Raw genomic sequence first — 27733 nt, forward strand, 5'->3', positions numbered from 1 at the left:
TTTCCAAGCTGTGTTTTTGCACAAGATGAACCAAGATATTTTTCTCACAGTAGACTAGACATGATAAGAGAGAGTACATGGGTGTTGTTTTTTCTTCGCTTGAGCTTGGGAACAGGAGTAGTCTTGGAGACCTGGCCAGTCTCCAAAAGGCTTGCTCAGTTTCCCAGGTCTGAGAGGAGGGGGCACACCTTTGTAACGAATGTAACAGGCTGCAGAGGGTCAGATTCGAATCTGCCGGACTTCGTGCTGGAGCTTGGCGCCAGCTGCCAGCAATCCCGTGTGGGTAGATGAATCTCTCTTTCTCGCGGCTGACAGGGGTCATCAGCTTGCAGACCTTAGAAAGATGAAGCTGTAGATAGTTCCCACACGGTGAAGTATTTGTTTTGCTTTGCATTCAATATCTTATAAATATAACCTGCTGTGTATATTGCAAACTGATATATTTTGTTTGATTAACGCGGACTTGAAAGCTACTAATTCGTCATTCATAAAAATTGGGGTTGGGGAAGAATTAACAACAATAAAAGTCTTCTTTGACCTCACAAGTGCATTTCTGTTGTGTTATGTTAGTGCTTAGAAACTAGATAAGAGGAAAGCACGACAACTGTCCAGTCCACATCCTCTAGTTGACATAACAAATACTTTGTGTCCTGGATAAAAGATGGTAAATTTCGAACCAAGGGTTGCAGAAAAGTATCTATATATTCATACATTGTTTCAGTTGGTGTACCAATCCCAGATATAATGGGTCTACCGGGAGGAAAAGTGCCTGCCTTGTGTACCTTTGGAAGTACATAGATACAGGGTGCTTGTAGTGTAGTGATGTACATGTACTTATACTCGTAATAAAAAATGAAGCAGTGTTCTCTCCAGTAGGAGAGTCTCTTTTCAATCACGTGTGTGACCTCCACAAGTGGGTTACCAGAGAGATATTCATATGCCTGCCCATCCAAGAATTGTCTACTGATTTCTGCAATGTTGTCTGATCTATTCATAGATCCACATTGTCCCCATTATTGGCCTCCCTGATCAGAATGTCTTTGTGGTAAACCAATGTTTCAAAGCTGACCGTTCATTGATGCTGAGATTGTCCTTGTGAGTTTTCCAATCAAAACCATGTTTGCTCTCCAAATGATACAAATCTGTTGTGACTGAATTAAAATACATCAATGTAATTCTCAGGGGAGAGGGCTGGAGTAAAAAGAGATTTGGGTTTAAGTCCGCTATCTAGCTCCAGACTAGGGGGGTCATTACAACCCTGGCGGTCGGTGTTAAAGTGGCGGTAAAACCGCCAACAGGCCGGCGGTAAAAAAATGTAATCACAACCGTGGCAGAAACCGGCAACATAGACAGCCACTTTAACACTCCGACCACCACGGCAGTACAAACAAACACCGCGGCGGTAACCGCCAACAGACAGGCGGAAGACAAGGTTCCGCCCACTGTATTACAACAGTCCAATCCGCCACCTTTTCTGGGGCGGATTCACCGCGAACAAAAACACAGCAGACACAGGACTTGGAAGGGAAAACGCTCACCTCTACACACCCCACGAGGAACCAGGACGCCATGGAACCTGATCTCCAGATACTCCGAGCCTTTATCTTCCTGCTCCTCTACCAGGAACAACAAAGACGGCGGTGAAGACCACGGTGAGTACTGCACCTACGACACAGGGGAGTGGGGAGGGAAAAAAGAGTGACACACACACGCAACACGCAACACTCCAACCCCCACCCTCACCCACTAGAACACACACAAGTACATGTTGATACATTACATTTACAACCCCCAACCCCCCCTGGAAGAATGCAAGGACAAAAGGAAATGAGTTGAACGTTTGTAATCTATTCAAATACAGTAATCAAATATATATATATATATATATATATACATATACATATACATATATATATATATATATATATATATATATATATATATATATATATATATATATATATATATTTATTTACACTATAAACAAATATATTCACCAAGAATACAAGTCCAAGGTATTCCACCATCATAGTCCATGGACCACTGGGCCCAAAATGCATGGGCGAGGCCCACACTCAATACCACTCTTCCAGACTGAGGTCACAGCAGCACTTGTAGTGTAGGTCCTCTCCTGTCGAATATCAGGTATCAAGTGATTGAACAGAGAGAAAATGGCGGTGACGTACGCGGCAGTGAGTAACGTCACCGCCGGCGTACATCGTCATAGGCTCCTGGGACCCATAGGGTCCAATGTTAACCAATGCAGGATTGCGCCGCGGTCTTTGACCGCCTACCACGACGGTGTACAACGCCAGCGCAGTTACCTCATATCCCCTTGTCCCACATTACAGGTCAGGCAGCCGCCATTTCAGGGGGCCACATGACATTAATTTTGACTGCGTCACACGTATCTAGGCCTTGCTTAAACACTAATACAGCCATATGTCGATTTTCAAACATTTTCCTATTAAGTTGTGTTTACGTACCTCAGTGTTGGCTGACCGTCTGATTGCTGTTCTCATCCATAGAGCACGTCCGCTGGGGCAGGTGAGGAGATGGTGGCATCCTTCGGTGTACAGACCGCTGGTGGACCTGTCGACAATGGAGGAGCGACATGTAATTGTCACCTACAGACTTGATCGTACCTGTCAACACCAGAGCAGTGCGCGCTCTATTGGCGACTAGAATGCAAAAACCCAGCACTCTCAAAACAACGTAATTTATGCATTGTTCTGATATGTTGTTGTTTAACCTTTTGCATTGCAGAGTTTAATCCTGAAGACTTATTTTTAATGCGTTTACAAATACTGTTCATTTGCAATGTATTGCTGCAGGCTTTCAGAGTGTGTTAGGGTGTGGTCCCTTTCCAGGGCCTTCCAGAGACTTTTCCTGCAGCATGCCTGGGTGTGGTTGTGGGCTGGGCCAAGACTCTATAAAAGGGAGCCAGCCCAGCTCCAAGTGCTCACTATTCAGAGATCCCGGTGCAGAACAGCAGCTATTTCCAGAGTTCCTGTCCCGGTGGCCTATTTGATTTTCCAGTCCTCTGCTTTTCATGCTTCATTAGTGAATCTTGTTCTTGGGCGGTAAGACGGTAGTTGGGTTTATTCGTAACACCGTTTATTTTGAGAACTCTCATATTCTTTGGAGGTTTATGAATCGGCAAGACGCGCAATTAATTTTATAAAATGTAGAACTTGTGTTTCATTACGCGCTCTCGTTTTCAACTTGTACATGGACGCTTACGAATCGGCAAGACGCGCGGTTCGTTTTCATGAAGCTTTAAAACTTGTGTTTCATTACGCGCTACCATTCATTAACATTTACATGGAGGCAATGAATCGGCAAGACGCGCGATTCGATTCAAGATAATGTAAAGCTTGTTATTTATAGCGCGCAACCATTTCTTGACATTTACATGAAGGCTTACGAATCGGAAAGACATACGATTTGTTTCATGATGATTTAAACCTTGTTATTTATTACGCGCTACCATTTCTTGGCATATTGCATGGTGACATTTAAATCAGTAAGACGCGCGATTTTCTCATTGAGCCTATTTCATGTTGTTCATTGTATGCTACCATTCTAGGATATTTGTTTGGTAGTATTCGAGTTGGCAAGTGTGTGATTTATTTCCTGAACTCATATCATGTTAGTCATTGAGGCACAATTCTTCCATAGTGTTTATTATATATAAATATATATCTGCAAAGTGTGTAATCTGTGTTGACCCATTTCTAGAAAACACAAAAGGCCAGAGTTTCTGAATGTAATATTGTATGCTTCTATTATGCATTCTTAAAAGAAGGATTTATACGACTGATTTAAAATTTAGTCAGAATATTGTTTCTGATTCTCATGTAAGGGAAAATGCTTGAATAAGAAAGTTTTCATTTAATTTATATTGATTCCCGTACAGGTATCTGGCCATCTTGAAACCTAGTCATTTTAAACTTCATTCTTAGATTATTCACGTTTTCAGAATGACTATGCTTAAAATCTTAGTCTAGTATTGCTTTCAGGAGATATCATTTTCATATTGTGTGTTCTAACCTTTTTCTTACTATAGGTCTCCTTCCCAGCTGTTCCCTTCCTAAATCCCCTCTTCCCCTCTTGAACTCTCTTAGCCTCTGTGATTTATCTATCAGAGTCTTGGAGCTGTTCAGTGGTGGACGTGTTGGGAACGTGCGCAGACCCCGAGGATCTGGTGACTCTGACAGTACCACAATCCTGGAACTGTGTGCCCAGTTGGAGCCAGACCTGATGTCAGCTATCTGCCATCCCACAAGAATCCCCCTTCTAGTGCAGGTGCTGTCAGTACTCCATTTCCTAGCAAGTGGGTCTTTTCAAACAACAGTGGCCATTGCATCAGGGATGTCCCAGCGTATGTTCTCCAACGTGTTGCCCAGAGTGTTGTCTGCCCTGCTGAAACACATGCGCAGCTACATCGTTTTCCCTCAGGTGGAGGATTTGCCTACAGTGAAAGGTGACTTCTATGCCCTGGGACATATCCCCAACATCATAGGTGCCATTGATGGGACATATGTGGCCTTGGTCCCCCCACACAGGAGTGAAAAGGTGTACAGAAACCAGAAGAGTTATCATTCTATGAATGTGCAGATGGTGTGTTTGGCCGACCAGTACATCTCCCATGTAAATGCCAAGTTTCCTGGCTCAGTGCATGACGCTTACATTCTGCAGAATAGCAGCATCCCTTATGTGATGGGGCAACTCCAGAGGCACCGTGTGTGGCTATTAGGTGAGGACATGGACCCAATACAGTGTGACTAGGTGTCTGGGTCTGGGGATGTCCCTAAGAGTTAGTGTGTGTTTAACAGTTGTCCCTCGACATTTGCAGGTGTATCTGGTTACCCCAACCTGTCATGGCTACTGACCCCAGTGAGGAATCCCAGGACAAGGGCAGAGGAACGCTACAATGAGGCCCATGGGCGGACTAGGAGGATTATAGAGAGGACCTTCAGCCTCCTGAAGGCCAGGTTCAGGTGCCTCCATATGACAGGTGGTTCCCTATTCTACTCACCAAAGGTGTGCCAGATCATCGTGGCCTGCTGTATGCTTCACAACTTGGCTTTGCGACGACAGGTGCCTTTTCTGCAGGAGGATGGTCCAGATGGAGGTGTTGTGGCAGCTGTGGAACCTGTGGACAGTGAAGATGAGGAAACAGAAGAAGAGGACATAGACAACAGGAACACGGTGATCCAACAATACTTGCAGTGAGACACAGGTAAGAAGACAACACTGCCTACTACATCTGATTTAATTGTTCTACCTCTCATCTGTCTGTCATTTTCACCCAGTGTATGGACACTGAGTTGTCACTTTCCCTTTCGATTTCACAGATGTGGGTCCCACTGTGTGACCTCTGCTTTGTTTCCGCATGGACTAGAGCTGTGTGACATAGGTATGTTGAAATTACATTGGATATAGCATTTTTCCACAGTTATTGCAAATACACATTTTCAAAAGCACAAACTGACTCCAGATTGTTTTGTGATTAAAGGGTGTTTATCTAAGTGCCAAATAGTGGAGGGGGTTGTGAAATGGTCAGGGGTGATTGTGAAGGAATGTCCATGGCAGAGTCTAGTCTATTAGTCTCACAGGTGCATTGTCCAAAGGGGCACAGGAAGTGGAGCTAGGGCACTTTAAGTATGGACAGGGTGACAAAGTGGGACAGAAGGATGACAATCAGGGTGGTCTTATTTCTTGGCGGGGGTCTTGGCATTGTTCTCTGTCTTTGTCCTGGATCTCAGGGACCGCTTGCGGGGTGGTTCTCCATCTGCAGGGGGTGGGGTGCTGGTGTTGTGGTCCTGTGACGGTGCCTCCTGTCCACTAGCACCGGCGGAGGTGGTGGGCAGTTCATTGTCCAGGCTAGTGTCAGGGGCCCCTTGTTGTGCCACAGTGTCCCTCCTGGTGTTGACGAGTTCCTTCAGCACCCCTACAATGGTGCCCAGGGTGGAATTGATGCATTTGAGTTCCTGCCTGAACCCCAAATACTGTTCTTCCCGCAGCCGCTGGGTCTCCTGAAACTTGGCCAGTACCGTTGCCATCGTCTCCTGGGAATCGTTGTAGGCTCCCATGATGTTGGAGAGGGCCTCATGGAGAGTGGGTTCCCTAGGCCTGTCCTCCCCCTGTCGCACAGCTGCCCTTCCAGTTCCCCTGTGTTCATGGGCCTCTGTCCCCTGAACCGTGTGCCCACTGCCACTGCCCCCAGGTCCCTGGTGTTGTTGGGTTAGACTAGGTTCCCTGTAGTGGTGGACACACTACTGCTTGACGTGTCCTGGGGACAGAGGTATGGGCCTGCTGGGTGGGTGCTGTGCTGGTGTTTCCAGAGGGGGGAAGCTCTGTAGTGGCCTGTGCCAGTGTGAGGGGAACCGACTGTCCCGAGGTCCCAGATGGGCCGGGCTGGTCATCTAGATCCAGTTGGACAGCGCTGCTGTCATCACTGTGGGCCTCTTCTGTGGGGGGAGTGGACATGTCTGGACCCTCCTGTCCGGTGACGTTGGGGAGGGGTCCGCAGGGGTGTAGAGGCATGGTTATTGCATCTGTATGTGCCATGGTGTGCAATGGGTGGGTGACCCTGTACCCCAGTGCTTGCATTCTTGTATGGGACCTTCTGTAATAATGGTTTAGGGGGATGTATGGGTATGTGCAGTGGCCATGCTTTGGTGATGGGTGTCCATGCCTTGGTATTGCATGTAGGGCTTGGGTTTGGGATGTGTGGTTTGTGATAGTGGGACATGTGTGAGGAGTTGGAGTGATGGGGGTGAGGGCAAGGGTGGGGGTAGGTGATAGCATGCAGGTAGGGTGGGGGATATGGCAGTTTAAGGTTTGACTTACCAGAGTCCATTCCTCCAGCTACTCCTGCGAGGCCCTCAGGATGTAGTATAGACAAGACCTGCTCCTCCCATGTTGTAAGTTCTGGGGGAGGAGGTGGGGCTCCGCTGCCAGTCCTCTGAACCGCAATCTGGCGTCTTGAGACCACAGAACGTACCTTCCCCCGTAGGTCGTTCCACCTCTTCCTGATGTCATCCCTAGTTCTTGGGTGCTGTCCCACTGCGTTGACTCTGTCCACGATTCTTCGCCATAGCTCCATCTTCCTAGCTATGGTGGTGTGCTGCACCTGTGATCCGAATAGCTGTGGCTCTACCCTGATGATTTCCTCCACCATGACCCTGAGCTCCTCCTCAGAAAACCTGGGGTGTCTTTGCGGTGCCATGAGGTGGGGTTGGTGATGTGTGGGTTGGGGTGTGTTGTGATGTGTCGGGTGATATTTAGAGGTGTGTTGTGTGAGGTGCGTGGATGTTGTGTGAGTGATGGTGTTGAAAGCCTGTGGATGCTAGTGTTTTTTCTGGTGGTATCTCTCTCTGGCCTTCTGTCGCAATTGTTGTCGTGGGGGTTTGTGGGTGATGTGGGTGTGTGTTTTATATTGTATTGGGTGTGTGGGAGTGGTGTGTGTATGTGTATCAGGTGTGTGTATTTCGATTTGTCCAATGTGGTTGTGTTTTGTAAATGTGTGTATTTTGAGTGTGGCGGTGTGTACCGCCAATGGAATACCGCGGTTGAAAGACTGCCGTGTGGATTCGTGGGTCGTGCTAGTGTGGGCGTATTCCTGTTGGCATGACGGTGGAGGTTTTGTTATCGCCAGTTTATCACTGACCTTTGGTGTGGCGGACTTGTGTGGGTGTCTAGATTTTGGCGGATTCCGAGCTATGGGTCATAATGGCTGTGGTGGAATTCCGCGGCCGCGGCGATGTGTTGGCGGTATTCTGCACGGCGGTAAGCGGCTTTTACCGCCAATGTTGTAATGACCCCCTAGGTTCAATATCAAGATGTACCAATATGTCATGCATAGATGGTGGAGGTAAATCATCATAATCAAGAGACAGAATTAACTGAATATCTTGTATGTCCCTGATCATTCTGTCACATTTTAATCTAGGATAGTTACTACTAGTATTTGAACAAGGTTTTTCCAAAAAGTATTTTTTCAATTTCAAACAACATACAAATTTTAAAATGTAACAGAACTGTAGCAAAGTGACGTCTTTCTTGGCATGTTTACCCCCATTTTTCTACCTGTTTTCAGTGTGTTTGACTATGTGCACTGGAATCCTGCTAACCAGGATCCCAGTGGTTATGCTCTCTCCTGTAAATTCTGGTAACTGTACCTTTTTCTTCCCACATTTGGCATACTGGTCTCCCCATGTAAGTCCCTGGCATGTGGTACCCAGTTACCCAGGGCATTGGGGTACCAGGGGATCCCTATGGGCTGCAGCAGTTATTCTGCCACCCATAGTATCAGTACACCTGAGGGAAGTAAATCTCCATGTGCTGCAAGTATGCTGCCATAATATCTATTCAAAGGATAGTCCCTTTTCCACTACTTCCTTAAATACAGGAAATAAACACAACCATAGCCTGCTATCCCATTCCCTACTACATAGTAGACACAAACAAAAGACTTCTCTAACCTCTGATCGCTGGATTAGGGCACGCGCCATTTTTGTGCAGTAATACTTCACCTATTCCCCAGTATCGTTATCACACTGATAGCTCCTATATCACCCAAAGGACATAACTCATATGTCCAGGAATCCCCCAGGTAACCATTCCTTACCTGTGGAATGATTGCTGTTATAAAAAACACAATGGTAAGCTTACCATGGTGCTGTCATCGAACTACTGTATAATCAAACCCCTAGTAAACAAAGGACTCTTTGTTGAAATTACAATTCTAAATTCCATCGTCATTTCAACCATGTGTGTGTCTCTAATCATTCATAAAATGTATAAACATAGTTCCAAAACACATTTGTTACTAATATATACATCCAAACGATCAACTTACACCGATCTGGTTATCAGCGATCCTACTTTCCCTGAAAATCATTTTAATTTGGAATCCATAGAACCATCCATCCTCACCCATTGTGAAATATTCTTAATTTCCCCAAAATTACTCCAATTCTTGATCTGTATTCAGCCCATCCTCAACTGCTCTCAGACGCATGATCCATAATGACTCCTTCCTCCTAAGTGCCAGTTCTGTATTCAGTATTTATATGTACAGGTATTTATTTTTCTTGAACAGTAATTTCGGTCTCACATTATATGATAAATGCTGGACCTTTTGTCTGTCGTATGGCTTAGGTCACCTGTATTTCATTACAGTTACTTGGACGTGGTTGAATCTAGTTAACAATCAGCCACATTATATTATGCTACTTGATGGTAGGTTCTGGCAGTGTCTGGTAGTGGCTATGCTCTGCTTCTTTTTCTTTAGTATAGTGTTTGTCTATGGCATTTCCTAGGGTTCACTTAGGCTCTGGCTTCTTGTCGTTTCACTATGGACTCACACCCTTTCTGGCTATTTGTTTTACACATCACATTGGGGTGCACTATCCTGGTTTGTTTTTGTGTCATTGGTATTTACTCGCTTTATATGGAGACGGTGGTGGTTGGATGTCATGTTGTTTTAGATGTCAATTCAAGTTCATGTGTACTGAATGTACTTTACAGCCTTGAAAAAGTCTCAGTGGTGATGAAACACGTGTTGACTGTCGATGTGTTTGATAAATGAAGGACTGTCTCTACCTGATTGAAATTTTTCATGATTTGACTTTGTAAGAAGAAGAACTCGTCTTTAAAAAAGACTGGATCATGTACTGGAACTTTTGTGACTTCATTTTTGCAAATAAATACTACACTGTAAGAAACTTTAAAGGGCGGTGCACCGCAATGTAAGCAAATACGTTGTGTAAAGTAAAGGAGGAATCCAATGCATGAATAAAACAGCCTTGCAATTCCGTAGGCAAATTGGATGATATTATGAGTGAACAGCCAACGCGTTTCGCCCGTTTAGAGGGCTTTTTCAGGGCAAAATGGTGTCCAGTCAGTCATGATAGTAAAAAATGCAGCAATGCAAGTGGAACCAGTAAAATGGCAGTCCAGCAGATCCCGTCAACGAATAGAAATAACGCAGTCAGAACGACCGTATGAAATAACATGAGGCCGGCCCGAGTACGAAGCCGGTCTTTGAGGAGTACAACCAGAAGGAAACCCTCATTCCAGGTGTCATAAAAATACTACACTGGACTTACATGAGTGCTGTGGTTCTACCTTGGTATATTGTTTTGGAGGATGTTAGGAATGTGTTCCCCTCCCCAAAGAGAGTGATCAGAGGAAGGGAATAGCCATCCTCAGGGTCAGGAGCCAGTAGCCAGTAGCTACTGCCCTCTGACCCCTGTAGATCCACTAAATCAAATATTAAGGGGCACCCCTGAGTCTTGCTTTATAAATTCCCGGCGACCTGAAAGAAGAAGAAGGACTGAAGAGCCACACCAGCTATAGACGACAACTGACTTGGCCCCAGCCCTACTCGTCTATCTGCAACTTCAAGATTCCTGCAACGCATCCTGCAGGACCAGTGACCTCTACAAACCCCAATATGACTGTCTGTGTACCCAAGGACCTAGATCTCCAAAGTTCAGCGGCCCTGTCCACAAAGAAACCTCCAAGAAGGACTCCAGAACATCCCTGGATCCGTGAGTCCTGCCCATGCTGCACCCAACGCCCACGGCCCGTGTCAAGGTAGCCCACTGGTCCAGAGAAGGTCCCCAGGTGATTGCGACCTCAAGTCCACACTGGATTGACCCCTCCTGACCAACACAACAACGCCTGGAGCCTAAATCTAGAGGACCCCCCTGACTGTGACCAGTTCCGGTGCAGATTTCCCAACGCCAAAAGATACCCCTGCAGCCCCCTGGCTTGGGGAACACAACCGACAGTCCAGCAACGTCTCACTACCTACCTGTACAGCTGTTGGTTTTCTTCAGCTGACTCCCTGGACCAAGCCTGCAGCCTCTTTGTGACCCCCGGGGTTCCTCGATTGAAAAGCATTGGGTGCCTGATGCTGTGTCTGCACCCAGCGCCCCAGTGCCGCTGACGGTGTGTGTTTGGTGCTGACCTGTGGCCCCCGGTACTGATCTAAACCCCCCAGGTCTGTGCCCTGAAGTTACGGGTAGGGTACTTACCTGCAAGTTGTTTTTTTCTAAGTGCCCCCAGTCCCCATAGGATTCCATTGGACACCCAACACCAACTTTGACTTCTGCATCAGGCCGGCCCGTGTTGCTGGCTGTACACCCTTGGGGGCATGTTTATGAAAAATGGCGCCGTTGTGCATCATTATTCTTAATGCCGGCTAAAGCCATTCCTTAAAGCCATCCATGCGCCATATTTATGGAATGACGCACAATGACGCTAAGGAATGGCTAGTATAAAAAACTAAAGACATTAGCCGGGGGTGGGGGTATGGCGTTAGTGGGAATGGCACTAGTGGGTCAGAAATGACGTTCGGCTGGTTAGCGGGTAAAGTTTTGCCGCTAGTCAGCCTGACGTCCTTTACTAACGCACAAGCGGCCAAAAGATGACTCCTTTCTGAGCTTAGACAGGAGTCATGCCCACCACAGGGGACCTATGTCCCCTGGGCAAGCCCAAAATACCTAATGCCAAGAAGGGGGCCCCATGTAAGGGTGCCCCCAATGGCACTTTAAGAAAATATCAAATATACTCACCTAAACGTACCTGGGATGTGGTCTCCCCTCCTGAAGTGTCCCTGTGGTGTGGGTGGTGGTGTTGCTGTGGCTTGGGGTGGGCATCTTTTTGCCCATTCCATGTTGTTTCACCATGGATATAGGCCTACCTGCACCCTAACGCATGGTCCTACCCAGGCATTAAATAATGGCGCTAAGCGGGCTCAGCACCATTATTTAGGCCTGCCTCCTCCTTGGGCATCGTTTCTGCGGCAGAGGTAGATATGGCACTAGGGGGTTTGCGGGTTTAGGACGGGAACGCTTATCTTGCATCTCATTGACACAAAGATGGTTTCGCACATCCTAAACATGGCGCTAACTCCAATATTTTGACGATAGACAGGTCTAGTGTCAAAATATCCATATGGAGTTAGTTTAGCGCCATTTTTGTGCCAAAATAAATGGCACTGAGGCAACGCTAACCATGTCTTCCTAAACTTTGCCCTGTGTACACCCTAACCCCAGAAGACTGGGCTTGGAAGTCAAGTGCTTGCCTGCAAATTATGTTGTTCCTTTTCCTCCCCTAGGACTGCATTGCTTTCTATGAGAAATAGCACTGTGTCTACTTGAAACTGAAAAGTATTACTTATCTGTAAACTGTTTGACCTGTAAATTCTACACAAAGTGCAGTTGGCACTTGATAGTGGTACATTCTTGAAACTGTACTTACCTGCTACAAAGATCCTTTTGGTTCTAGAAATAAAGTAATAAAGTATATTTCTTGATACATAATAAATTGGCCTGGAGTTAGTCATTGAGTGTGTGCCTCGTTTCTTGACTGTGTGTGTACAAAGAGAGCATTACTATTATCTACTTTAGCCTCTGTAAAACCTCTGAGGATCCTTACTTTGGTATAGGATACACAGAGCCAGCTTCCTATATTGGTGGATCAGCGGTGGGGTCTACGACTTTGCATTTCCTGGACTACTCAGCCAACATTTGATCATACAACTAAGACCCTGATTGATACTTTTTTTGCACTGCATTACCATTATTTTTTTACGCAAAAGCAGCTCAAACGTACAAAATACAATTGTATTTCGTAAGTTTGTGCCACTTTATCATTATGAAATGAAGGTAATGCGGTGCAAAAAAGTATAAATCAGGGCCTGAGTTCCAAAATTGTCTTTAGATTCACTTGATTTTTTAACTGACAATTTGTTTTCAAATTTATTTAAGTCCTGCGAGGACCTTGGTTAAGTCCCCTTTAGCATTTCTTTAGCAAGAAACTAGAAGTAGTCTTAGTTCCTAAAAGAAATCCCTAACCTTAATGACATAATGAGCAGCCCCAGAGGACATAGTTGTGGAAATTGCCCTTCCCCTTAACCCCCATCTCAACATGAGAGAGAGCCAAGGTCCTTCTGCTGTCTCAAAAAGCGTAAAACTGGTTCTAACCCTGTCAAGATCCAGCTCCAAGAGCTCTTGGCAGAGTATGCAAAGGAACACCCTGCTGTCGAGGAAGACCTCCTCTCAGATGGGAAAGAAGGTAGGGATCACAGGATGATCCCCCCTCCTAAACTAACCAGGGAGGACAGGGCCTCTATGCCTCTGACTCCAAGGATAGTACTCACAGGATCTGGGTCTCCCACAGGGGAGTTGTGTTCCTCTAAGAACACTGAGGGCAGCCTCAGTGAAGAGGACCTCCTTTTAACGAGGAAGGCCAAAAGACTAGCTTTGGAGACACAGCTCCTAGTTACACAGAAGGAGAGAGCAGAAATGGGCTTAGTACCCATTAATGGTGGCAACAACCTCATACCTAGGGATAGAGAGCAATCGTATGACCCTAAAATCCCCAAAGGGGTAGTCCCCAAGTATGAGGATTGTGATGACATCACTAAATGGTTCACAGCCTTTGAGAGGGCTTGTGGAATGAGGAAAGTGAAAAAGTTTCACTAGGGAGCTCTCCTTTGGGAATTGTTCACTGGTGAGCGCAGGGATTGACTCCTCACACTCACAGGAGCAGATGCTGAGTCATATGACCTTATGAAGGCTACCCTGATTGAGGGCTTTGGACTCACCACTGAGTAGTATAGAATTAGGTTCAGGAGGTCTCACAAAACCTCGAGCCAGTCCTGGGTTGACTTCATAGATGACTCAGTGAAAACACTAGATGGTTGGTTAACTGGAAGTGAAGTGCATAACTATGATGGGCTCTAAAATTTGTTTATGAAAGAACACATCTTAAGTAATTGCTTTAATGTAAAGTTGCAGCAATATCTGGTAGACCAAGGTCCAATTTCTCCCCAAGAATTGGGAAAGAAGGCAGACCACCGGGTCAAGCCAGGGTGACCAAAGCTTCCACTCGGGGTGACCAAAAGAAAAGGGTCACTAAGCCTCCCCAAGGGAAGGGGGTGTGAGACACCTAAGGATAAAAGTAAAGAGTCTTCTAGAGGCCCCCAAAAACCTGCTCAGGAGGGTGGGTCCGAACCTCTTCACAATCCTCTTGTGGGTACAGAGGTAAAAACTTTGATCCCAAAAAGGCCTGGTGTTTCAACTGTAGACAGACTGGACTCCAAACTGGAGACTTGGCCATTCCCAAAAGAGAATCCCCCTACTATTGCACCAGCTAGCACTGGTGTAGCCAGTCTCCCGGTGGTATCTACTGTCTGCCCAGAGCAAATCAGGGTTCACACTGAAGCTATTTTACCCTGAGGGTGGGGTAGATGTTGGCACTATTGCTGTCTGGCTCCCTAACATGAGCAAATACAGACAGCATCACTTGATTATTGCGACTAGAGTCGAAGCCCTGAGGGATACAGGTGTCAGTGTCACCGTGGTGACAGAAAAAACGTTTTCCCCAGGACAGTACTTGTATGGACAAACATATTCAGTTACCAATGCTGATAATGTAACTAAGGTCCATTCTATGGCTATGGTGACCTTAGAATGGGGAGAGGCTACTGGCCTGAAACATGTAGTGGTCTCTTATGCAATCCCAGTTGAATGTCTGTTAGGAAATGACATGGAGTACTGAGCATGGGCTGAGGTAGAACTCGAAACCCATACCGGGAATCCCTGAGATGGTGTGTGTGAAAACCAGAGCACAGAGCCAAGCACAGGGTGAAAAATAAGTATTGGAGCCTGGAATAATGTCCCAACCTTCCAAGAGAAAGGGCAAGAAGACTAGGGGACCAGCTTCTAAACAGCAAAAAGCTCAGGACCCCTCTTCCCAGGAAGAGCACTTATCCACCCCAGAGGAAATTGAGCCTGTGGAACTTGAACCTCACTAAGTTGAGCTCTTGGGCCCATGGGGACCCCCTAGGGAACAGCTGTGCCAAGGACAGAGAGCCTGTCCTACTCTTGAAGACCTGTGACAGCAAGCTGCTGCACAGGAGAAGGGAGATGTCAATGGCTCCCACAAGGTCTATTGGGAGGAGGGACTCTTGAGCATTGAGGCCAGAAACCCCAAACCTGGTGCCACATGATGCGTGGTAGTGCCTCAGCAGTTCAGGGAATTCATCCTCACACTAGCCCATGACATCCCCCTAGCTGGGCATCTGGGCCAAACCAAAACTTGGGATTGGCTAGTCAGCCATTTCTTTTGGCACACTACAACTCAAAAGGTGAGAGTTTTGCAGCTCCTGTGTCACCTGCCAAGCCGGTCGTAAGGCATGTAGCTACCTGAAGGTCCCCCTAATTCCACTACCTGTTGTTGGGGTCCCCTTTGAAAGGGTTTGTATGGACATAGTGAGTCCACTTTAACCACCTACAGCCTCAGGAAATCAAGATATACTGGTAGTAGTGAATCATGCTACCAGGTATTGTGAAGCAATTTCCCTTAGGTCTACTGCAGCCCCTGCAGTAGCTAAAGCCCTCATTGGTATTTTTACCAGAATAGAGTTTCCTAAGGAGGTTGTTTCTGACAGAGGTACCAACTTCATGTCAGTTTACCTAAGACACATGAGGAATGAGTGTGAGGTGGCCTACACGTTCACCACACCATACCATCCACAAACCAATGGAGTTGTTTAAAGGCTCAACAGGACATTTGAAGGCATGATCACGAGACTCCCTTAAAAATGTAAAAGGAGATGGGATGTAATTTTGCCATGCCTGCTTTTCGCCTACAGGGAGGTGCCTCAAAAGGGAGTAGGGTTTTCCCTCTTAGAACTTCTGCTTGGCCATCCTGTTAGGGGACCACTTGCTCTTGTGAAAGAGGGTTGGGAGAGACCTCTGATATCTGAGTAAGACGTTGTGGACTATGTACTAGCCTACTTTCCAGGATGGCAGAGTACATGAAGAAAACATCTAAAAAAAGTTGAGACCAACGGCAAGCAGTGGTATGACCAAAAAGCTGCACTGGTGGAGTTTCAACCAGGGCAGAAGGTGTGGGTTCTGAAGCCTGTGGCTACGGAATTTCATTGAGGCCAACAACTCCCTGGACAGCTCCCAATCTGGCTTCCGCAGCAACTACAGCACGGAGACAGCCCTTCTGGCAGCCACCGACGACATCCGATTACTCCTAGACCGCAGCCACAATGCAGCGCTCATACTCATCGACCTCTCTGCAGTTTTCGACATGGTCTCCCACAGCACCTTGCGCACCAGACTCCATGACATAGGAATCTGAGGAAGAGCCCTGGAATGGACCTCTCTGGGAGGACACAGAGGGTCAGGCTCTCGTCCTATACATCTAGACCCACTGGAGTCAACTGCAGAGTCCCCCGAGGATCCTCACTGAGCCCCACACTGTTCAACGTACACATGGCCCCTCTCGCAGCCATTGTCAAAAACCACATTATGAACATCATGTCATATGCGGATGACACACAATTCATTTCCCTCACCAAAGACCCGGTCACTGCCAAAAGTAACGTCCATTCAGGAATGGAAGCCATCGCCACCTGAATGAGAAAGCTGGCTCAAGCTCAACTCCTACAAGACTGAGCTCATCATCTCCGGAATCGCCACCTCAGCTTAGGGACGATTCCTGGTGGCCACATCCCTCGGCGCACCCCCTGCACCGACTGAGCACGCCCTAGGCATCACCCTCGACTCCTCCCTATCCATGACCCGCCAGGTAAAGTCAGTCGCCTCCTCCTGCTGGCACACACCCTACAAACTTCAGAAGATCTTCAGATGGATCCCAGCAGACTGTCGCAGGACGGTCACCCACTCCTTAGTCACAAGCAAGTTCGACTACAGCAAAGCCCTCTGTACCGGCACCTCAACTAGAAACATCAAAAAAACTACAGCTCATCGAGAACGCCGCTGCCAGACTCATTCTAGACCTCCCATGCCGAGAACCCATCTCCCAACACCTGAGGACCATCCACTGACTACCATTCGAGTAGTGAATCACCTTCAAGCTACTCACCCACACGTACAAGGCCATACACAATGCCTGAACAGCCTACCTGAATCACCGCATCTCCTTCCACATCCCACCAGATCGCTCTGCTCTGCCCAGATGGCCCTGGCCACCCTCCCTCGCATCCGCAACACAACCACCGGAAGACGATCCTTCACCTACATTGCAGCTCAAAGAGCTGGAACAACCTCCCTTTGCACATCAGACAAAGCCTGTCGCTCACCATCTTCAGGAAGAACCTCAAGACGTGGCTCTTCTGACTAAGCCCCTTTCCCCCAGCACCTTGAGACCCTCACAGGTGAGTAGCCGCACTTTACAAAAACTGATTGATTGGCTCCCATGACACTTCAAGACAGATGGAGTGGCCCTTACCCCATCCTTGAGAAGAAAAGTGAGGTCACCTACTTGGTAGACCTGGGCACTAGCAGGACACCCATAAGAGTGATCCATGTGAACCGCCTCAAGCTTTGCTGTGATATGGCTGATGTGACCGTGCTAATGGTTACTGGTGAGGATCAGAAAGCAGTGAATGAGCCTCTCCCTGACCTCCTCTCTCACAACCCTAAAGGTGTGTCAGTTGACTGCTCAGACACCCTTACTGCCCAACAGCATGCTGACTGTAGGCAAGTCCTGCAGCAGTATGCAGAGCTCTCCTCCTTAACCCCTCGACAGACACACTGGTGTACCCATGATGTGGACACTGGAGGAAGCTTGCCTGTCAAATCCAAGTTTTATTAGCAGTCTAACCAAGTTAAGGAGAGCAGCAAAGTTGAAGTCAACAAGATGCTGGACTTAGGGGTTATTGAACCCTCCGACATCCCCTGGGCTAACACAGTGTTCTAAGTCCCCGAATCTCATCCCCAGGGTGGAAGAAATAATTAGGTTTGTGTGGACTACAGAGGTCTCAGCTCTGTCACCAAGGCAGATGCTCACCCCATACCCAGGACTGATGGGCTGATAGACAAACCAGGTGCAGCAAAGGTTCTCAGAACCTTTGACTTAACTGCAGGGTATTGGCAATTACATATGGCACTGGGAGCAAAAGAAAATACAGCATTCTCCACACCTGATGGACCTTATCAGTTCACTGTTATGCCCTTTAATTTAAAGAATGCCCCTGCCACCTTCCAAAGGTTGGTGAATCAAGTCTTTGCTGGATTGGAGTCCTTCAGTGCAGCATATCTAGATGATATTGCTGTCTTTAGCTCCTCCTGACAGGATCACCTGGTCCACCTGGGGAAGGTTTTGCAGGCCCTGCAATCTGCAGGCCTTACTATTAAGGCAACCAAATGCCAGGAAGGGCAGTGCACTGTTGAATACTTGAGCCATCTTGTAGGTGGATGTCAAGTGCAATCCTTAAAGCCCAAGATCCAGACAGGCAATTCTGGACTGGGAAGCTCCTACCACCAAGACTCAAGTCAGGGCATTCCTTGGCTTGACTGGTTATTACAGGAGGTTTGTGAAGGGGCATGGATCCATTGTGACCCCTTCACAGAACTTGCCTCTAAAGAAATGCCCAAGAAAGTTAACCGGACGGTTAGTTGTCAAAAGACTTTTGACACCTTGAAGGAGGCAACGTGCTCAGCACCAGTTCTCAAAACTCCAGACTAAGCAGTTCATTGTGCAGACTGATGCCTCTGAACATGGGATAGGAGCAGTCATACCACAAATCAGCACTGATGACCATGAACAGCATGTTGCTTTTATTAGTGTTGGAGTGCCATTGAGAGGGAGGCGTTTGCTGTGGTTTGGTTCCTGAAGAAGTTGATACCATACTTGTTTGGTACCCACTTCATTGTCAGACCACAGACCTCTCAGGTTGCTTATGTAGATGAAAGGCAAGAACTTTAAACTTTTGAGGTGGTCCATCTCCCTACAGATAGTAGACTTTACAGTTTATCATAGCCTGGGACTGCCCATGCCAATGCAGATGTATTCTCTGGGTTCTTCCACTTAGACAATGAAGACTCTCTTGGGAAAGGTTAGTCTCATCCTCTTTCATTTGGGAGGAAGTTATGTAGGAAAATGTCCCTTTTGGCATGGTAGCCCCCCTCCACCCTCCGCCCCCCCACTTTTTGCCTGATATCTGATACTAACTTGTCTGAGTGTGTGCTGGGATCCTGCTAACCAGGCCCCAGCACCTGTGTTTTTTTCCCTAAACTGTCCCATAACTTCCACAATTGGCACACCCCTGACACACAGCTACATCCCTTGTAAAAGGTACCCGTGGTGCCAGGGCCCTGTGGCCACCGCTGGTCTGTAAGGGCTGCTGCATGTATTCTGCCACCGTAAGGGACTCCTCACCAAACACGTACACACTGCCATTGCAGATTGTGTGTGTTGGTGGGGAGAAAAAGGTAAAGTCAACATGGCATTCCTCTCTGGGTGCAATGCCCACAAACCACTGCCTCTAGCATAGGTAACTCACCCCTTTAGCAGGCCTTCCAGCCCTAAGGCAGGGTGCACTATATCACAGGTGAGGGCATAGCTGCATGAGCAATATGAGCCTACAGTGTCTAAGTCCATTCTCAGACATTGTAAGTGCAGTGTGGCCATATTGAGTACATGGGCTGGGAGTTTGTCATTACGAACGCCACAGCTCCATGATGCCTTCACCCAAGACTGGGATGTTTGGTATCAAACCTCTTAGCTCAATAAACCCACACTGATGTCTGTGTTGGATTTATTGAAAAATGCACACAGAGGGCATCTTAGAAATGCCCCCTGTATTTCACCCAACCCTCGAGTGTAGGGCTGACTGGTCTGTGCCAGCCTGCCACCAGCAGACAAGTTTCTGACCCCATAGGGTGAGAGTCTTTGTGCTCTCAGGAGTCAGAGACAAAGCCTGTTCTGGATGGAGGTGCTTCAACCCTCTCTCTGTAGGAACTGTAACACTTGCCGGTGAGCCTCAAAGGCTCCTACATTTTATTTTGCTGCCTCAGAGCACTCCAGCTAGTGGTGATGCACGCCCACGTACCAGGCCCAACATTTGGCGGCAGGTCTGGTGGGAAAATTAGTAAACACCAGGAAGAATGTCCTCCCCAGCTGGGACCACCCATAGGGTGCCCAGAGCTGAGGTGAACCCCTCCTGGCAGAATCCCCCATCTTGTTCTGGAGGATGTTAGCCACAAGGGTTAGGAATCTGCCCCCCTCCCGAAAAGGAGTGGGCACAGGAATGGTGTAGCCACCCTGAGGGTCAGTAGCCGTTGGCTACTGCCCTCTGTCCCCTGTAATGCCCCTAATCTAGTATTTAGGGGGCACCCCAGAACCTAAGTGTAGTACTTCCCTGAAAATTGTGTTGGTACTTTTCCTCCCCTAGGACAGCATTGCTTTCTATGAGAAATTGCAGAATACTTTTGAAATTGAAAAGTATTACTTGCCTATAAACTGTTAACTGTTTAACTGTGAATTCTACACAAAGTGCATTTGATACTTGAAAGTGATACATTCTTGAAACTGTACTTACGTGCAACAAAGATCCTTTTGGTTCCAGAAATAAACTAACAAAGTATATTTTTTGGCCTGGAGTTAGTCAAGGAGTGTGTTCCTCATTTCTTGAATGTATGTGTACAACAAATGCTTAGCACTACTCTCTGATGAGCCTAACTGCTCGACCACACTACCACAAAAAAGAGCATTAGTGTTATCTAACTTTAGCCACTGTGCACACTATACCTTAATTTGGTATAGTGTATAGAGAGCCATCTTCCTACATGTATCATCTGCCTTCCTTCCTCTCATCTTCCTGATGCCTGTGACATGTGCAGGAAGTTTTCCAGACACCACTGTGAGACATAGAGAAGATTCGCCTGCGAGCAAGATAGAAAATGACAAAAACAACCTGCCAGTGGGACTTCAGAGTGAGGGGAAGGTCAGTATTCCACCAGGCCTGTACTTTCAATCTCCAGCCGACATGGAAGATCAGAAAAGCGTATTTCTGAGAAGAAATGACATTGGTACTGATGGACGTCGAGGCACAGTACAGCTCCAACTTGTTCAGTATCAGAGAAACATTGATGCTCGCTGTTGACACGACATCCATCGACGTCCAGGGGTTACATTCCATTGTCCCAGCTCAGCCGTACGACATTGAGAAGTGCCTCGTCGTCAAGGAGTGCCAGTTCACCATTGACACGATGTGGACGATCAACATCGAGCGCTAAACAGTGACGTGAGCGGTTGATGTGGAGAAGTGTGTTCACGCTGAGGAGGGAGAGGAGAAAGAGGATAAGAATTTATTCTTCATCAGATTCTTCACGTTCTCTTGTGATGTCACCTTCCGCTCCTTCACCGCCACAGTCACTACCTCCTCTGTTACCACCTCCTCCATCAGCTTCACCTCTACCACCGGTGCTTCCTCCACCAGCAGCACCTCCTACTTTACCACCTCCTCCAGTACCTGGAAGTATACCAGCTCCCAGGACTCCACAAGCTCACAGTCGTAAAACCAGTCATGTCACACTCATCACACTCCAGAGTGCTCTCCTAGCATGTCAAGGCATTACAATCGCAGTCATGGATCTCCTGCTAGATCTTGGTCACGTTCTCACTGATGGCATACCGATCATTCCTCATCTTCAACAAGAGACTGTTCACTCAATGTATCAGACATTCCACCACCTCGTATCTCCCCGATAGATGTTATACCCACTTTTTAAGAGGTTTCAGTCCGAGGGTCTGCTAAACTGAATATACCGATGTCAGTCCCCACACCGGTAATCCTTGAAACATTACAACAACGTTCGCACACAAGGCTGTTGCTTCCCCTGGTTCCATGTCTCCTCGAGCCGGCCAACGACCTCTTTTTACCTTAGCTAAGCCTGCCCCACCCAGGCTTCAAAACAAATACCAGCCTCCGGATCAAGATCCCTTATTTTTATGCTCGGATCCTCCACCCGACTCTGTTGTGATATTTGCTGCGAAAAATGTGCATTCCACCTCTTCATCATCCTCTTCACCTCCAGATGAGGAGAGTAGAAAATTGGATTCAACAGGCCGCAAAGTCTGCAGCACAGCTGCCACTTCAATTAAAGCAGCCAGTGCTAACCCCCTCTTGGGAAGATATGACCGAGCCCTTTGGGATTCGATCCAACATTTTGCAGAGCACCTTCCGAGGGATAAAAGAGAAGGCTTCCTTGAGATCTTAAATGAGGGTGCAATAGTATCAAACCAAATCATCAGTGCAGCTGCAGACTCTTCCCTCCTTTCTGCACATGGCTTTTGCCATGGGAGAATTCTGTGGAGGAACGCTTGGCTCCGACTAAATCATTGAAACCCGCGGCACTACACCCCATCCAAAATTTGCCGTTCGCTGGTCCCACAGTATTTGGCAGATGACGATGGCGATGATTAAATCAGAAATAGACACGTTAAAAGCAGTAGGCCTGGAGAAACCCAGAGAACAATACAAATCATTCAGGAAATACCAACGTTGTTTTTCATCACAGAGGGTTCAAACCCCTCACTGGCTTCAGAGTAGATCTTATCAACATCAGAGATCTTACCAAACACAGAGTAAGCAATCAGGAGGATGCCCTACGCATCGCCCTCCCAAGGTGGTAAACAAACATCTGGCACTAAACCTTGAATCCTTCCTTCCCCCTCTCTTGTTATTCACTCTGGTAGGAAGTATTAAACATTACCTGGAAGAGTGGCAACACTTTACAACAGACGCCTAAGTTCTGAATATTGTGCAGAATGGGTACTTTCCCAGGTTTACCACCCCTCCACCATCCATTCCACCAAAGCCGTTCACTTTCCATCACGGTTTACTCAGGGCTGAGGTCAACATCATGTTACAAAAGAAGGCGGTGGAAACCATTCTTAACAGTCAACAAGGGAAGGGCATTTACTGCAGGTACTTCCTTTCACCAAAGAAAGACCAGCACAAATTCAAACCCATTCTCGATCAAAAAGTCACCAACAAGTGGATTGAAAAAGAGAAGTTCACGATGCTGGCTTTACATCAAATATATCCCCAACTTCATAAGAGAAATTGGCTTTGCTCCTTCGATCTTCACAATGCATACTTCCACATTCCTATTGCAAAGGAAGCATCACAAATTTCTCATTTTCCTCATGGGGCACAACCATTATCAATACACAGTAATACCATTTGGCCTCAAGTCAGAACCCAGAACTTTCTCCAAATGCTGCAGTGGTAGCCCATCTAAGGAAACACTGAATCTTTGTCTACCTCTATCTAGACGACCAGTTCATAAAAGCAGCCACTTCTCACGAAGCCAAACTGCATTTCAATTGGACTTGGGGTCTCCTTCATCGGTTGGGTTTTCACGTCAACCTCAACAAGACAATGTCAACACCAGTCCAGATGTTGCATTATTGAGGGGCCACCATAAACACCATTCACAGAAAGGTGTATCCTTCAGAGGAGCGACGCTTAGCGATCCTTCATAAATGTCACTCAAGAAGGTACCTCATCCAACAGCAAGAGAAGTCTCATCTCTCCTCGATGGCCTCCTGCATCTTTCTCACTCCTAGTGCTCGCCTCCGCATGCGGCCTTTCCAGGAGTGTCTAGAAGACCAATGAGACCAGCTGATGGGCAATTAGGGTGACATGATCACTCTTACTATACATGCAATACGATCCCTCAAGTGGTGGAGTTCTCCAAGCAATCTCCAAAAGAGGTGCCATTCCACCAACAGGTTCCTACTCAAACAATTGTGATGGATGCATTATTGCTCGGATGAGGAACCCACATGGATCATCTCCAGATTCAAGGATCTTGGTCTCAGAGGGAGATGACATATCATATCAATCTTCTTGAGCTCCGCGCAGTTCATCTGGCACTCAGGGCTTTTCAACCATCATTCACCTCCAACACCCTCCATGTTCAGACTGACAGTACAATCACCATGTATTACCTGAACAACAGGGGGGCACCAGGACCAGAGCATTGTCACTGGAGGCCCAGGCAATTTGGAAGTGGCTTCTGGCTAGGAACCTGAAAATATTAGCAACTCATCTCCCAGGCGTCCAGAATGTTCAAGCAGACGCTCTCAGCAGAGCTCTCGATGAAAATCACAAATGGGTCTTACACAATAATAAAGTAATTCAAACTATATTTCGCTTGTGGGGCATCCCTTCTATCGTCCTGTTTGCCAAAGCAGAAAACAGCAAATGTCGCGACTTTGCATCCAGGTACTACCATCCAGGAACGCTAGGGAATGCCCTGTGGATGGACTGGTCTGGCAAATTTATTTTCGCCTTTCACCAGTTCCCCTTACCCCGGCAGTCCTGATCAAGCTGTTCCACTCTAAAGCCAAGGTGATCCTAATTGCTTCAGAGTGGCCACAGCAATGGTGGTTCCCGGACCTTCCTCACTGGTCACAGCGTCCACATCTCAAGCAACCTTGCAGACCAGACCTACTAACGAAACTCAGAGATCAGATGATACACCCCAATCTCTCCTCCTTGAATTTGGCTACATGACGCCTGAGCTAGTGCAGTATGGACCCTTAAACTTGCCACAAGACTGCATGGAGCTCCGCAAGGAGGCTAAGCAGCCTTCCACTTGCTCTGCTTCAAATGGAAGCGATTTTGCATCTGGTGTTCCTCTAAGGACATGGACCAGACTACTTGCCAAGTGGATGTGATTCTACCATATCTTCTGCACTTTGCTGAATCTGGCTTACAATACTCTTCCATTACAGTTCACCTGACAGCTTTTACTGCTTACAGGAAATGTCTGTCACAAATCTCTTTTTTCCAAATCCCAGTCATAAAGGACTTCTCAGAGGAGTTGAAGAAGGTTTTCCCTCCCATTAGGCATCCCTCGCCTACCCGGGAACTCAATATAGTGCTTTCTCACCTTATGCAGGATCCTTTTGAACCCATCCACAAAGCTTCCCTACAACATCTTACGTGGAAGACAGCTTTCCTGTTTGCGATTACATCAGCACGCCGGTTTAGTGAGATACAAGCATTATGTTCTCATGAACCATACACTGTCTTTCATTCTACCAAAGTGGTTATGAGAACTCACCTGAAATTCTTTCCTAAGGTAGTGTTGGACTTCCATACAAACCAGACTAACTTGTCCTAAATTGCAGTGCAGGGGGTAAAGCACCTAGGCCAGATGGTGTCCTGGTTGATGCCTTTAAGGTTGTGGGAGAACTTTGGGGCCCTATTGTGACCCATGTGCTGAATACACTCGTAAAATGAATGACCCCCCCGATAGCTGGGCTGATTCAACTATAGGGCCAGATTTACAAGGCCCTAGCGCCTTTTAGCACCACAATAGCGTAATTTATTTTACACTAATGTGGCGTTAAGGTGTCCATTCTCCTTCACCATCTTTACAAAGTGGCCCAATGCTAGCATTGCCCCACTTTGTAACCCCTTGTACCACATTACAGGCCAATGGGCCTCCATAATGATTTGCTGCACTAGCGCCATAATTTATGGAGCTAATCCAGCATAGCATCACAATAGCGTCATACATTATGATGCTTTTGTGGAAACGAGCGCCATGGTGCGCATGATTCTAAATATGGTGCACACATGGTGTCGTTAGGGGGGAGCAAGAAAAGTGACGCATCACAGCTGATGCGTCATTTTCTTGTAAATTGGGCTAATAGTGCCTATCTTTAAGACGAGGGATAGATCGGACCTTAAGTGCTATCGTCCTATTTGTTTATTGGACTCCTCTGTTAAACCGATGAGTAGGGTTCTTCTACAAAGATTAAAGCAGAGGGCCACTGATAATTCTATCTTATCAGAAGTCCAGAATGCCTTTAAGAAAGGCTTGGGGACAGTAGAATAGTGGGTCAACTTGGACCTACTCATTAAGAAATACACAAAGACCAAGGGGGTTATTCTAACTTTGGAGGAGTGTTAATCCATCCCAAAAGTGACGGTAAAGTGACGGATATACCACCAGCCGTATTACGAGTTCCATAGGATATAATGGATACGTAATACGGCTGGTGGTAAATCCGTCACTTTTCCGTCACTTTTGGGACGGATTAACACCTCCTCCAAAGTTAGAGTCTGGCTCACTATACTTATGCTTTGCCAAACTCAGCAGTGCCTTTGTTCTGGTGGATCATTCCATCTTTGTGGCAACCCCTACTCTCACTTAGGGCACCTGAGAACATTGGTAGTTTCCTTGCTAACTTATTGATTGCCATGGTACGTTTTCACACAAACAGGGAATGCACTCACTCCTTTAGAGTTAAGAGGGGGAGAAGACAGGGTTGCCTCTCGCCCCATTTCTTTTTTCTCTTTATGTTAATGAGGTTGATGATGTCCTCAGGGCTTGGCAGGCTGACATGTCTATTGTCGCCAGACATTCAGTTCCTAATGGATACCTTTGCAGACTTTATGGAAGGGAGGAAATTGAGGATAAATGTTACCAAGACCTATACAACAGTATGTGGGAGAAAGTCAAAGCTGTTTAATTAAAGGTTCTCCAATTACGAGGGTTAACACTTTTAATTATCTGGGTATATCTACTAAAATGAGTAGGGTCTGTGATGATATTTTTTGATTTTCATATAAGCTCTCCAGTCGCCCATCAGAGAAATTATTAAAATATATGAAGCTAACGCACTGTCTGCTGCTATGTATGGAGGAGGCATTTGGAGTTATGAGAAGAGTGCCTCCCTATGGACAGAGGAAAAAGACTTTCGCAAACATCTGTTGAGTAACCCCACCTTTGTTTTAACATATACTACTCATGAAGAGATTGGGCCTAATTACCTAGAGGATCTACTCCTACTTAAACCCATTTTGCTTTGGTGATCAATTTTGGCCAAGCCCAAAACAAGCTTAACATGATCTATTATTATGGACTGTCTTACTCTTGATCATGCTTTTAACATTCCTTGGGTCTCTCATGTTAATGATATTCTAAATAAGCTCTGTGGCCCCCTTACAGTGGAATTGACTTTTAATGTGTTGGCCCTGCAAAAAAAGTGAGTTAAAAGCTCTTTACTTAGGATCCAGATGTGAAAACAGAGCGATTACTGAAGGGGGAAAATCTACGGTTTGTTTCTAAATGTCACTTTCATCTGGCGAAGGGTTTCAACCTTACTTGTCTATGGTCACACCCCCTTAGCACCGATTTGTTTTAACTAGGCTGTGTATGGGAATTGTACTTTTTTATATGTCTTCCCAGTTATGAAACAAAGACCCAGTGAGGTGCTCCCTTGCTCATGTGATGGTATTTTTAAGCAGAGCACTAAGCACTTTATTCTTTTCTGTAGATTTTTATGATGGGTTGAGACGATTTTATTTGAATCCTTTTTCTTTATTGAGAATAATATTAGGGGACCACCAAGCTGAGTTTAAAATTCCTATGTGCTTTGACGGGTCCTTTTGTATGTTTTAGTGCTGCCTCACACATATGGGGCACAGTAAATATTAGGAAACGTATTCCCTTTTAAGCACTTTTAATAGATTTGTTCCTCTGGGAACCAACAGAAAGAGGGATCTTCTAAATGTGCTGAACTTGAGCTATGTGTGATGTATGTAATTCTTGACTTCTGTTTTAATTGCTGGAATTATTTTTTATCTGATCTTGTTTTTATTATTATTGATATTGCATAACTGCTCTCTTCTGGTCAACTTGTTTGTACAGAATAAAGAATTTTGAATCAAATCAAATCGACTCATGGAATTCCGTCCAGGCTCTCAGCACCCTTTGCTGTTCCACCTTCCTGGTGGTGCTCTTGGCAGGAAGTCCCCTTTCTTTAAACCTGCTTGAGCTGGGCCACAGAGTAGCACTCCATGTTTGCCAGCTCAAAATCCATGCTTGTATAGATGGATCAAAAATCAAAAAGGCCA

The sequence above is a fragment of the Pleurodeles waltl genome, chromosome 3_1 (genome assembly GCF_031143425.1).
Source record: "Pleurodeles waltl isolate 20211129_DDA chromosome 3_1, aPleWal1.hap1.20221129, whole genome shotgun sequence".
NCBI lineage: Eukaryota > Metazoa > Chordata > Amphibia > Caudata > Salamandridae > Pleurodeles > Pleurodeles waltl.